This window comes from Hipposideros armiger, unplaced genomic scaffold, assembly GCF_001890085.2.
Source record: "Hipposideros armiger isolate ML-2016 unplaced genomic scaffold, ASM189008v1 scaffold_403, whole genome shotgun sequence".
Classification (NCBI taxonomy): Eukaryota; Metazoa; Chordata; class Mammalia; order Chiroptera; family Hipposideridae; genus Hipposideros; species Hipposideros armiger.
In genome coordinates this window covers 675,515-690,464 of record NW_017731753.1, presented here as the reverse complement: position 1 = coordinate 690,464, position 14,950 = coordinate 675,515, and the positions used below count along the sequence as shown (strand labels likewise).

Sequence of the window (14,950 nt, the reverse complement as noted above, 5' to 3'; positions counted from 1 at the left end):
AATAAAATTTCAAAGGAGCGTTTTTGTAGCAAAAGATAGGCTTTGTCCTTGGTTACATTTAGCACTAAATTAAACCAATAATTCGATTGAGCGTATGGGAGACACAATTTTTGGAATTTTAGATGACACAGATTGAGATCTAAATAATACAGCTCATGAATAAAACCTTTGTGCAAATATCTTAATAGGAAAGAATGATAATATGATAAGACAAAATAAAATGTTTCATGAGTAGCTGCAAATTTCTGGGTTCAAAAAACCAACCTACACAGGATCCCCTAGAAAGAGTCCTGACTCTACTTGGTTACGGGGAATGACTTACCAGTTATTGAATACCTACTATGTGCAGTACTGCTACATTTTATAAATTCAGAAGTTAACAGCATGATTCGGCTTCCAGGAAACTTACTATTCTTTTAGGTTACATTAATAGATGTGAAGTTATTCAGAACAAAGGCATAGTTTAGTTTTCTCTTCTTAGGAGAAATTCTGTTTACTTGGAGACATCCTATCTGAAGGCGAACAAGATAAGTTGTTCTGCTTCCATACTAGAGTGGAGAAAATTGAAGTCAGATAAGGGTGAGCTAAATAAGCCAAGTTATGTTTATCTTGTGGCATGAAGACAAAATTTAGGCTCCCAGAATCAAGGATCTATGAAAGTTGAAATTTTAGCATTCCATATGAGCGAGCCTGGGCTTGGGATAAGGTCAAAGCCCTTGAGTAAGATTGGAACTCTTTTTGAGTAATCAAGGACAAGAACAGCCATGGTTCTGGAAAAGTATATCAGGGGTTGGGGAAAACTGAACTCTGAAAGTACTCAGCTGCTTAGGGCTGATGCCAAGGACCACCATATACTAACCTCATAGCAGAGCAACTAATCTCGGACTTCACCTACTAATGGGAATGGTGCTCTTAAAATATTGGCTGGGTTGGATGGAGAAGGACACTGAATTTGTACATGTTTATCTTCAAGGACTCCATCTGAGTGGGCAAAGGAGAAAAGGAGCTGTCCAAATTTGTGATCAAGCATTAAGTGGCAAGATGCTTTTTGGGGACTTACTCAAGCAGGAGTTTTATGACCACAGAGTTTGGTTTTGGAGAAATGATAGTTGAATTCATGAGCATTTGGACTACGTGGATATAAAGACACCATTTAACTTTTTTCCATGATTCCCTGCTCATATAGGGAAGACTATCTCTTGCATATAGGCCAGTCTAGTTTTATTGATGCCTTTTATTTGCCTTTATAGTTTCTCTTTATCCTGAGGACTTTGCTAATACTTTGAGACAAATCATTTCCTAAGCACACAAACAGGAGAAGAGTTTCTCTCTCTTTTCCTTTACAGAGATACAAAATGACCTACAATGCTTGGCAAGCTCATGGTTTCTGGCACGAGGTACATTCAAAGAGATTTTGTGAATAGCACAATTCAGTAAGCTGGGAATGAAGAACAATATACTTACAGAATACCCAAAAGCCAGATAGAGAAGGAGGCAAAATGGAACAGGCTGTTCATCTCCTTGGTACACACAGCTGTGCTCAGAACAGATACCAGGAGGGCAGTGGGTCTGAGAAGATAAGGCTGTTTTCCTTTTATTGAGCAGTTCTATTGTGAAGGCAAGGTCAAAAATGCTAATAAAACAGCAAAAACCTGAGTCAAATTGTATAGACTACAAGGGCTTGTTCTTTGATGCTAATTAATGTTATCACAGGAGACGACTAAAATGAGAATATTACCCACTAGTAAATTAATAGGATGTGCTGGAACATACCACAAGGGAGGAATTGCCTATGCTAATGCAGTATAAAAGGGATTGCCACCGGCAAATGGTTCATGGTAAAGACTTTTCTATATAATGAATAAACTCTGGGAGATCTGATTTAAAGTATGCCATGAATCTTTAATTGAGAGAAAAATCATTTGCGCAGGATAAAATGCAATGGCAAACTCATATGTCCTTTTTTATTATCTACACCAAATGTTGATTGTTCGCCATTTGAAAAGAATATGTTGCACTAAATTATTATACTATAATCAAATCAGCTTAGCAACATATGTGTCTATATTTACTACAGAGGTCAGCAGGTTATCGCTGTCCTCAGCATTGTCATCTTTGAATGCAGGCTGGTTGCTAGCTGCATTCACATGGAACTTAAACTAGGTTGAATCATTGATTTCATTTCTGGAAAAACCAAGAAAAATCTATCTCAATGATTTTGAAAGTGAGACCTAACTTTTGTTTATTCTAAATTCAATTTTTATTAGACTTTTCTAAAAAGTTGAGAAAGCGGGGAGAAGAAGGTTGTGATAGGATAGAGAAAATGAAAAGAATGCAAAAAAAAAAAGTACTGAGAAGCTGATACAGCAACGTACAGCTTCTGTCTCAGACCAGAAAATCTCAAGTGTATTGAAGTAAATATACTATGTCTCAATGGTCATAACCGATAGAACCCATTTATTAGTAATTATAAAAAGAAAACAATAAACATGAACCTTTCTATTGTCTTCTCAGATTCCAACTCTGTGAGGTGGCATCCTTCCTAGTTTGTTTTTTATTTGCTTACCCTATATGATTCACTGGTCAACTAAATGCTATATATCCTTTTGTTGTTGTTTAAATATTCTCTGGTCGTTTTTTCTATCATTATCCTTGACCCTGTAGTTTTCATTTTTATCAAAGTCATCAAACCTTCTCTTTATTTGTCAGTTTTGATCAGCAGCTGCCGTTCCTCATCTTACCTAACTTCTCTCTGGCATTTATTCCCATTTGTCACTCTTACCATATACTATGGCTTTCATACCAACAGGCTTTTGATTAGCCTTCCAATTTTTTTTCTACTTTTTGACTTTCTATATAGGAAGATTTATTTTTTTAGTGCTTTTTAAATATTGGAATTTTCCCTTAGGAATCTCAGTCTCTCTCTTCTCAAGCTAATAATTTCCCTGAAAAAGCTTCTAAAATCTTTTGTCTTCAGTTATCTGTAGGATACTGATATTTCACTTGGCTTGAGCTCAGACTTCTTAAACTCTACTTGTCCAAAACCAAACACATCAACTTTTCCCCATTTTGCTAATTCTCTCAGTTCCAGAGCTAAGTGGCTGGCTGCATTCTCTACTCCATTTCCCATGACCCAAGTCTCAAGGTCACCTATAAGCCCATCCTCTTTTACCTTGAACATCCAATTATTTTCTATTCTGCTAATTCTGTACCTGATAAACGTGTCTCAAATCCTTCCATTTCTTCCCTGTACCTAAAATATACCATCTCTCACCTAAATTTCTTCAATAGCCTCCTATACATTGTGCTTGCAGTCTTACCCAAACTTAAAATATTGACACTGCAGATCTTTCTTATATACAAATCTAAAATAGGCCATTACCTGCTTAAAACCCTTCGACAGATCCCCATCACCCTCAGAATCAAGTTCACTGACAGTGACTGCAATCCTTCATTTTCTGTTTGCTGTTTAATTTTCTGAAGCCTGGTCTTTTGCTTGTCCCTTCCCTGAAAATTCAGTCCCTAGGAATTTCTTAAAGTTTTCCAAACATCTTACACGTTGTCTATTACATATGCTCCTTCCTGTTCCTGAATCACTCTGCTTTCTTCTTCTCTTCCTTTCACAGTACTCTTGGCTTGATTAATTCCTGGTCTTACTTCACTTCTCAGTTTATGTGTCATCCCTCTGATCTCTATCACTGGTTTAGCAGTTCCTCTGTGTGTACCCTGTACTTATTCATCTGGTGCTATAATTTCCTACTTACTCATCAATCTCTTCTCCTAGATTTTTTTAACTCCTTGAGTCTAGGAATGTCCCTTTCTGCTCTTTCTTCAGTGTCCAGTTTAGTAGCCAACAAATATTTGTTGAATGAGTAAATGAAAGCAGAGTCCTAAATGATCTCAGCCTCCAAATTCCATTGATACTGCTGGAATTTTACCCGCCATAGCAAGTCATCCACATTTTCAACTGGAATTTAGAATTTACCTAGAGTATGACTCTACCTTCTAAATCGTCTTCACTTCCCACTATTTCCTGACATGCCATAAAAAACACTGAAGTAGCTGATCTGGCATAATAGCTATGAACATGAACATGAACTCTGGCCTTCAACCTGTCAGGTTACTTATTATTCATGGATGGTGATATGGCTACAGCATCCTCCATTCTTTAATTTATTTTTTACTATGATACAGATACATATTTTGTAAGAGTATAAATAGCATATAGGCGCATTTTAAAATAAGAATAAAGCAAAATATCATATATCAACAATATTGCTGAAAAATCAGAACATTATCAACATCTTTCAAGATCCTGTAGGCCTCACACAGATTACCCACTTCCTCCCAGCTCAGATATAACCACTAACCAGAATTTTATGTTCATTATTCTATTGCTACACTTTAAATTTTAAATGTACAAGCATGGACCTTTAACTAACATATTATTTAGTCTTTCATGTATGGGGTATTTATATGAATAAAGACATTAAATACATTCTTTCATGACTGTATGCTCAATGTTATGTAGCTATAGTTTATTTTAATTATTAAATATACCATTAAAATATATTTCATTAGTCTATATATGAATTTATATACACATTACATGTAATGTATATATTACATATATATTCACTCCATCCCACTCATGATGTTTATGTTTAGTATCATGAATTAAATTGTTCTATTGTTTTCCTTTCTTACAATGTTCTTCTGTTTCGATATTTTTTCCTGTTTTGATATTGTTAACTTCATAAAATGAGTTGAAGACTGTTTCCTTTTTTTTCTTTTTTCCCTGAAAAGAATGGCATTTTTCTGTTCCTTGAATGTTTAGTTGAGTTAACCTCTAAAATCACGTGGGTCTGGGGTAGTTTTTCAACTTCAGGTTCAATCACATTAATGGTTACAGAGCTATTTAGGTTCTGCATTATATCTTGAGTCAGTTTTTGTAATTTATATTTTTCTGGAGATTGGTTCATTTCATAAACATTTTCAAATTTATTTGCATAAGTGGTTCATAATATTCTTAATATCTGTTTAATCTCTGCTGTATATTTTATGTTCATACTTAAAATTGGCCAAGAGGTTCATTTATTTTATTAGTCATTTCAAAGAACCAGTATTTATCTTTGTTTATCCTATCTATTGATGAAGCCAATTTTATTATTTTGAGATTTATCTTTATTATTTATTTTCTTCTGTATTTTTTTCTGCATAGGAAAATTATTACTTTTGTTTGTCTAACACTTATGTTGGAAGTTTTGCTCATTAATTTTCAGACTATGTATTTTCTAATATATACTGGTAAGCCTGCACATTTTCTTTTAAATACCACTTTATCTGTATTTCACATGTTTGATATGTAGTATTTTTCTTATGGTTCAGTGCTAAATCTTTAAAACAATTTAAAAGTATTTCTAAAATAATTTTTGTACTTTATATTTTTTTTGTTGTTTTCTTATTGCTTCCTCTTCTCTTGAATTTTAAGATTGGTTGAGTTTATGGTTATAATAGTAGTCATGGTTATCATTTAATATTTTCTCTATACCTATAATATGCATTTTTAGTAGTCATTCTGGAACTTTTAATACACATTTTTAACTTGCAAAAGATAAATCTGGGTAATTTTTCTTCTACCTGAAGTACATCTTTTACCATATTTTTTTTAAAGTAAGGATGTATTGTTGAATAATTTACTGAATAATTTTTCTTTGTTTGAAATTTTCTGAAGTTCCCCTGTTCTCAAAAGAAAATTTTGATGGGTATATAATTTTCGATTGCATTTTGAAGATATCATCTCACTGTTTTTTAGCATGCAATATGAGGCCTGTGGTCAAATTGCCAGATATTTGTAGTTTTACTATAATATCTCTTTGACTACTTTTAAGGTATTTTCTTTCTCTTTAGTATTATGCAGTTCTATTTGTAAATAGTTTTGTTTTGTTGTTTCTTTGTTTTGTATTTATAAAGTTAGACATTCATTGGGCTTCCTTAATCTTAACATTTGTGTCTTTCATCAGCTTATCAAAACTCTCTTCATTCATCTCTTCAAATCTTTTCTCTCACACTCTGTAATTTTAATTAGATATGTAATAGGCTTGCCCCTCTATCCTCCTTGTTTCTCAGTGTTCCTATTTTCCATCATTTTGCCTTCTGTTACATTTTTTCAACATGTTTATTTCTATATTCCAGTTCACTAACAAACTCTTAATTTGCATCTAATTTGCTGTTTATCCAATTCACTGAGTTTTTGTACTCTTTGCATTCTAAGAAATTCTATTTGTTTCTTTTTCAAATTGGCTGATTTGTTTTTTATCGCTTTTATGTCTTCAAGTTCCTTTTTATAACTTCTCTTTTTTACATGGCATAAACATATTTACTGTTCCTATGTGATACTTTTATGTTTATAGACTGTGGTTTGATTTGTTTCTTCGGGTATTTATTAAATTTCTTTGCAAGGTTATTTCCTTCACATGCTATCAAGATGATAATTTGAGGCCTAGTTAAAGTAGGTTCCTCCAGGTAAAGTTATCCTTTACTTATGCCAGCTTCCTAGATGCCTGAGGACCACTCCGATTTAAATTAGTATTATTCTTTGGGTACTTCGAGACACCCAAATATTATAGTATAAATACTGGCCTTTTACCAACATGTAGGTAGAATTTTCAGGGAAGTTTTTTTGTTTTGTTTTGTTTTTCTTGAACAAGAGCTAAAGTAGGCAAGTACTTCTTTCTTCTTTTTCAAACAGTCCACCTGACCCCCAAGATACTGAAGATATCACTTTAGGAGAGTCCCAGTTTTATGTCTTTGTGTGGGTATATGTGATTTAAACTTCCATGTTAACCCAGATTTTGAGTTTTGTCCCAACGGAGTCTTTTAAATCCAAGTGTGTGGGCTGCATTGAATTGGCGCGTGCCTGCAAGGCAAATGTCATATTAGTAGTTGCTTGCTTCTATAGATTTTCTCTTTTCTTGGACTTTTTAATAAGCCATGAAACTTTAAGCATGCCTTCAATTTATTTAAAACCTCTAAGTGTCATGGTTTCATTTTTAAATGAAGGAAAGTTGTAGTAAGTGATCCATACTGTGATTCATTTAAATATTTTTTCAATAACTTCTGATATGGTTTTTCAACAACCTTCAAATTATACATGTTAGGGATGGATTAGCTGGTGACCTTAATGGGAAAGAGAGCTAACTGGCATGCCACACCTTATGAAGAGTGGGCTCTTCAGTGAAAGGGCTGCCCTCACAGAGTAGTGATCAGTGCTTGAGAGCAATCACTTCATCCTGAAATGAGGAAGCACACTCCATGGAATAACTTGCAACTCTGTCGTTTCATAAATAAACCCCAAGTCCAGGTGAGAGCTAATGTGTTGCTTTCCCAGGTAACATCTTGCACATTAAAAGAAGTCACTTTAAGACAATGTCTTCAGACCAATTAGAGAGTTAAAATATGGAAATACCAGGCACTGCAGCAAACCTCTTAAGCAGAGAAACTGTATTTGATATTATTCAAATTATGCCCACAAGGTACAGCCAGTCCATAGATAACAGTGCTTTGGCAGAGATGCCAGTGTCTCCACATGAGGCCCAGAGATGTTGACCGACTCTTTCTAGAAAAAGTGCAGCTTCATTCTTTCAGCTATCTCCAGGAATTTAGTGACCATAGTAGAGTGTCATAAAAAATATGCCATAATATTGGTACACAAAAGAAAATTGAAGTAAATTCAACTAAAGAATTAGCATTGTAACAATTTTATTATTCTCCTGGTATAGACCTTGAGTGAATGAAAGTACTTTCTTTGCTCTGTGAAGAGAAGCGATTTCACTCCGCATTCTGAATAGCATGGTACTGATGGACAGCTGTGAATGAATCGAGTACGTACAGTGTAAATATACCAGACAGCAAATGATTTTTAGCTCAATAGCCCATGAACAATAACTGTAATTAAACTCAATAATGGACAAGAAAAAAGAAAAGATGTAGAGTGAAAAATATCAAAACCCAAAACCCCCACAACATCAAAACCTGCAAAGACTGCAGGAAGCCAGCAGAGCACCAGAGAATTGCTGAGGCCACCTTGTGTTTACCATAACTGATCGTTTTATATGTCAAATAGCTTCCACGCCCCATTCCCAAGAGATCTAAAGGCTAAATTCATGGGCAATATGTCTTCGAATGTATTTACTGGATTTTTGGAGTGATAACAAATGGCAGGGAGGAGTAAAGCATACCTTGAATTTCTTTCATCTCCTTTTTTTGGTAGTCATTTTAGTAGGCAATTTTCTGCATTTAGTAGAAGCACAGCATCTGAAGTGTCTTTACTAGGATAGTTTGTCATTTCCCTTGTTTGCTCCTGGCTGCCTCTTATTTAACACGTTTGACTCTGACACCATTTATCTAGTGTTGTTCTCCCTGGTTTCATTTTCTTGTCTACCTATCATCCTTTGTGGGATGAGCCTGACAGCTCATTGATCTCATTGATGTTCTTATGGAAACTGACCATTGTACTTTCCAGATGCAACATTCAGAGCATGTTGAGAAGTCGCAAGAAACATATGCTCATAGCCGTGTGGCTTGTTCCATAGCGTGCATGGAAATAGAAGGTTAAGAGGCCAATTTCAGTAGCCACTTTTGTCTTATTAATATGAAAGAAAAGGCTTCAGGTTTCTGATTTCTCCTTCAAAAAGTGTCTTTCCCAGATACATTTGATTCCTTTCAGAAAGCTATAATAACCCAGCTGCAACTAATAGAGTATGTGAGAAAGATGTGAACAAAAATCAAATCAATGCAATGCAAAGGGTGATGACCCTATTTTGTTCCTAAGCGATGGGAAGTATAAACCTACTTCTCTCTTTTGTGAAGTAAATCAAATAAATTGAATAGAGTCGTTTTCAATCAGCCAATGATAATCTCTTTCTGATGTGGCCATGACATTAGCTGAAATGATAGCAAAAGGGATTCAATCCAAATTGAAAGCAGTCTGAACCAGCGAGTATTTTATCATTATTAAATTTTCTGTTTTGCAAGAGGCTGGCACTCAACTCTGCAGTGTGCTGAGTAACCTCCACAGAATTTTGTCAGAGTTTTATCATCATTTGGGAAACATGATACAACAAAAAGGGCCAAGGTTCTCAAAACTCATGATCCTAGATTTACATTTCCCATGGAACCTGTATGGCTGTAGTCAAGTTACTTATGATCCCTGTTCCAAAAATGAGGATAATAGTAACTATTTAGGAGGATTATGAAGAAAATTCAAAATTATGTGTGTATGTGTGTATATATATATATATATATATATATATATATATATATATAATCATGTAGAGGATGCAATACTACATGTAGTTTATATACCATATTATACATATAGCATAGTAAATTTCTTATTAGCACATAGTAGGAACTCAGTGTATGTTTTAAACACCAGTTCTACTTCCTTTCCCTACTAGCATCCTAACAATAATAGCTAATGTCAATCAAAGATTTTTTGTATGCCAAATAAATTATTCTCATTATGTAATTTATTTCTCAGCACATTTATTACATTCATTTGTGATATTAAGCCACTTTGCTTTTCATTTGCCACTTTGCATTCACTTATACTGTAAAATGACTTTTCCAGGGATGCACTGCTCTTAGGATTGAGAGGGAATAGAGCTCAGGTTGTCTGACTTTGGAGCCCACTTTTTTAACCACGCTTAAACTTCTCCGCTTTCATAACATACTGAGGTGAGACAATAGGCCTCCTTCAGCTAACACAGCTCTCTTTATTTCTGCACAATATGTCTACCTGATTCTGGCCTCAGTGGATGACCTGCAGGCTCTCAGAATGTCTGCGGCTCTGTGTTGGTTCTCTATTGCTTTTAACAGATGAGCACAAAGCTGAGTGATTTAAAACAATGCACATTTATCATCTTGTAGTTTCTGTTTATCAAGAATCTGGGCATGACTTACCCGTATCTTCTGTTTCACAGTTTCTTTCAAGCTTGTAATCAAGGCGTCGGCCCCTCTGTGGTCTCATCTGCAGACTCAACTGGGAAAGAATCTGCTTCCACGCTCACTCGTTGGTTGTTTGCAACCTTCGGTTCTTTATTAGCTGTTAGACGGAGGGCCTCAGATCTTCACCGGCTATTGCCCAGAGGCTATTGTTATAGGCTGAACCCACCCCCAATTCATATATTGAGGCTCTAACCCCCAATGTGCATTTGAACATAGGGTGTTTAAGGAGGTAATTAAAGTTAGATGAGGTCATCATGGTGGAGCCTCAATCTAATAAGACTGGTGTCCAGATGAGAGAGGAGGAGACACCAAAGATCTCTCTCTCTCTCTCTCTCTCTCTCTCTCACACACACACACACACACACACACACACACACACACACACATGTATGTGCACAAATGAAAGATCATTTGAGAGCACAGTGACATGGTGGCAGTCTGCAACCCAAGAAGAGCGGTCTCACCAGGAACTAACCCTGATGGAGCCCTGATCTTAGACTTCTCGTGTCCAGAACTGTGAGAAGGTAATTTTGTGTTACTTAGGACACTCAATCTGTGGTATTCTGTTATGGCAGCCTGGGCAGACCATTACAGTTATTTTTAGCTTCCTGATTTGTGGACCTCTTCATTAAAGTGTACAAGATGAGAAAGCAATAGTCCGCTAGCAAGACAGAAGTTACAATTTAGAAGCCTAATCACAGAATTGACATATCCATTCCATTGGTCAGAAGCCAGTTACTCAAAACGAGGAATTCTACCAGGCTGTGACTACCAGGAGGTGGGGCCACTGGGCCCATCCTAGAAGCTGCCTGCCACATTCTCTGCCTCTTAGGCAGCACACACGAACCTCTGGTTATTTCTGTCATTTTGGAGCTAATGGCAGCTCTTGAGCACTAATTTCCTCTCCATCTGACCATGCTGTTACCCCCTCTTTGTTTAGTCTTTTGGAATTAGCTTATGAAGTTGTAGGAATACCATTCCCGGATGTCTGTTCCTTGAGTCCAAATGAGAAGTGAAGCAGAGACCAGGTTGGCCTGAGGATTCGTTCCTGCAGCTCCTATATTTTCCTTTTTCCTTTATGACTTTGGGCTGGACAGGCCAGGTTTGGGCACGATTCTCCTTCCCTCAGCTCTCTCTCCTCTGTCCCTCTTCTTAATCTGTCAGAACATGAAATAGCTTCTGTTTTATTATTTTTTTCCCCTTCCTGTTTGGGAAAGAATTCCATTTTGTAAAATTCTACGATCAAATTGCAAAGATTACCTCTTGATATTTTAAGATGGGAGGAAAATGGTAAGAAAATTAACACAAACCCTTTTTTAGACAAATCCTAGCTTTCACTATTGTTTTGCAGTAGACTTTAAAACTCAATCACAATAGCAGAAACCAAATCTTAACTGTTTGCAGTCATGTTGTCACTGCTCTTTGTGCACTTCTCTCGTTGTTGGTCTTGAAGTAAATACATACTTCAGGGTGACAAGGAAAAAATAAAGCCATATATAAGAAAAAACAAAGATTAAAAAAAGCACACTGATGTTTTTCAAAACCATTACTTGTTGCAGGGATTCTCTTATACAGAGAAGGTAGAAGAGATCTGTCACCTAAGGAATTTGTCTAATTCTTTGTATACAAAGCTTTTGTCAAACAAGAGAACAGAAATCAAGACATCTGCAGTTATTTCAGGAAGTTCTTCTGGTACTAGTGTTTCCTCTTCAGGAGCTAGTTGCCTAAATGGTTGAGCAGCTTTTGGAGCCAACACTTCTGCTGGTCCATCTACTGCAAAACTGAGTTCAACAACCCGAAACAATAGTGGGAAACCTGCTACCTCATCAGCTTACCAGAAGCCTGTGGGTTTGACTAGTCTGTCCGCATCATCCAAAAGTGGAATAGGTTCCAAAATAGGTTCCAGTAACAACACCTCACCCACTGTACCATGTAAACCACCTCTAACTTTGGGCAAAACTGGCCTTAGTCGTTCAGTTAGTTGTGACAATGTTAGCAAAGCAGGTCTTCCTAGTCCAAGTAGTTTAGTTCCAGGAAGCAGCAGCCAACTATGTGGCAATAGAAATAGCAGAACATCAGGGCCTAGTGGAAGTACCAGCAGAAAAACCACTTCAGGCTCGAGCAGCTCTCTCTCTGCATCCCTGAAAGGTCCAACTTCATAAGAATCATAGATCAATGCCATAAAGCAATTACAGATGATCAAGAAGAAAGCTACCCAAAAGAAACTAATGCGGCCACGTAGGTTTTTATATCACATTACCCTAAAGATTAAAATTTTATTAGGACATAAACTGTAATATACTATAATTCAATAAAAATCTTTATAATGAAAAAAGAAGAAAAAAGGACACAGCTTGGAGCAATGCCAAACCCCTCTGATTCTGACAATATGGCACAGTACATCTATTCCCAGGCTAATAGAGGAACGGATGAGATTGTAGTGTCATATTTGAATCTGTTGCCATTTCTTAATCAGTGAGTAGGAGAAGGAGTGTCAGGATTTTAGCAACACTATTTCAAAAAATGTTGGAGCACGTGTCCCTCTACACCACATGGGCATGAGCCAGAACAACCAAGCTGCCTATTACCTGGAACATTCACAATGACCTTGGAAGCACAGATGCTGGGGCGCTGGACCAACTCATGCCACATTGCCTTTGTGTCTGCTTCCTTACAGATGCAGAGGCAGGCAGTGCAAGCACTGGCCTGTAGTTTCAGGGGAGCTTGGCAGGTTTTTTTCTGCCCAGAAACAGGATCAAAATGGAAATCATATCTTAGAAAGGTCTTTGAAGGATTTATATGAGAGACCTGTTTTTCCCCTACGTACTGAGTTTGCAACTTCATTACCGAACTCAAAACATCCAGAATTTCGTTGCACCTCTGGAGAACAATGGGGAAATGGCTCCTGGGGTCTGGGCTATGAGTATGACATACAGCTGCATGCAATAATGACCCTAAATTATAAATCTAGTTGCACTATGCTATGGGAATGTCACATAAATTATTATTCTATATTTGCAATCATTCAAGTAGAAAGTAGAAACCAGCAGAATATATTTGTCTTTATTGGGATTTGGGGAACAGTGGTATCATGCACACATGCGTTCTTTCAACCATTCAAGATTCAATGAACATTTACTGAGTCATAATTATATTTCAGGCACTGTTGAAGGCTGCAAAAATGCAGGCAGATATGTACTGATAGCAGTTCTGACAGAATGATAATAGGAATTTCCTACTTCTTCATTTAAAACGTGATTTCCTGTAAGGCAAGTTCACTAAATGATGCATTAATTATTTGTCAAAAAAGGAGACGACACCTCTAATAATGAAGTTTTTCTATCAGGAAAATTTCTTTAATTATCTGATGTTGGCTACATTTGTACTGGCAGATATTTCTACAGAAAAATCATATCTTACAGAATTTTAGAATTGGAAAAGATTTTAAAGGCCACTTACTTGAGAACAGAGTTCAGTGCATTCTATGAGATTCAGTGAGAAGGATTAGGCTCATTTTATTTACTCCCATTATTGATTAGGCCCAGAATTGACATTCCTGGAACTATGTCAATTAAACAACAAAATTATCCTTGATCTATTATTCCCCACCCCGAGACATACCCCTTAATCCCACAAGAGGTGATAAAAGGGGGAAAAGTCAAGACAATAAAACTACCAATTAAAACTATACCTCATCTAACTACATACAAGGAAAAGATGTTCTCCAAAGATGTCTACCATCAATTTTGTTTTTTCTCATGTACACATGTTGCCCTTCATATTAAAATGCTGCATCTCATTTCCCTTCTCTTAGATGTAGGGTGCTCTTAGTGACAAGTAAAATCTTGGTTCTTAGGGACAGAGAATGCTCCAAGAGATGCTTTCTTGTTCTTTCTTTTTGGATGCCTTTGTATGTCTCTAAAGATGGCATATTTCCCTTTAGAGAAGTTCTGTTCTCCCATACCAGAGTTCCTTCCTTCTCAGGAAAACTTGCTTCTGGAATCCTTGCCTAAAAAGGGTTTCTTGTTGGGCCAGTGCCATTGCATTTGGATTTTCTCCTTTGGTTCCCTACTGTCCTTCTTGCAAAGCTATGGAACTGACCTCAAGCAACATGCAAAAAGTGCCAATTTAATGAAGTGATTCTATATAAATTTGCAGTTTTGCCTCCCTTAGCATCATTGGAGACACATATACAGAGAATTCAGTGGGACTGGTCAGCTTTTAAACCCTGCTTTAGCCCACTCTGGGTCTGTGGCAGTATTTTTGGTTGTAGTGCAGAAGATGGTAAGATTCGAAGCTTTAGGGTGATGGGAGTCCAGTGTGAACAGGACTGGGGATTAAGGGTCATACTTTGGGGGTACGCCAGGTCTGCTTTCTGCCAGAATCCTATTTGCTGCTTAGTGGAGGAAATGATGGACAGCTAATATGGAACATGAGCAGTGAAGTGGAGAAAAAACAAAGAGTTCTACAAAACATAAGAGGAAAAAAACTAAAAAAGCAACTTATACCAAGCAGGATGGAAACACTAATGCTTCAGTAACAGATAAAGAACATGGCAAAATTTCACCAAAGCTAAGTATTGAGCATGAAGAAAAAAAGTGAATTGGCTCTTGAGAATAAAAAATAAAGGGATACCAAAATATATTAGTAGCTGATCAAACTAGGTGTATATCTGTACATCCCTTAAATGAATTTTAAATCCAATTGAAATATTTGAAAAACTGCAACAACAACAACAAAGGTTTTTTTCTTTTCCAGTGTTTGGTTTCTAATACTGGGCATTTTTATTAATCAATATTTACCTAGCTGATAGCAGTTTCTAGACAGGAATGAGATGGTTACATATATCCGTGCTGTTTCAGCAGACCTACCCTGAAAGCCTTCTGATGATATGGCAGTAAGAATATTTTCCCCTTAGAATTTCTGATAGCAGAATACT

General features: G+C 36.4%; 1 pseudogene; it reads left to right on the top strand.

The window, feature by feature from the left end:
- The first annotated feature begins 12,373 nt into the window (after positions 1 to 12,373).
- Positions 12,374 to 14,709, top strand: LOC109393981 (WD repeat-containing protein 53-like; annotated as a pseudogene).
- The last annotated feature ends 241 nt before the right edge of the window (positions 14,710 to 14,950 follow it).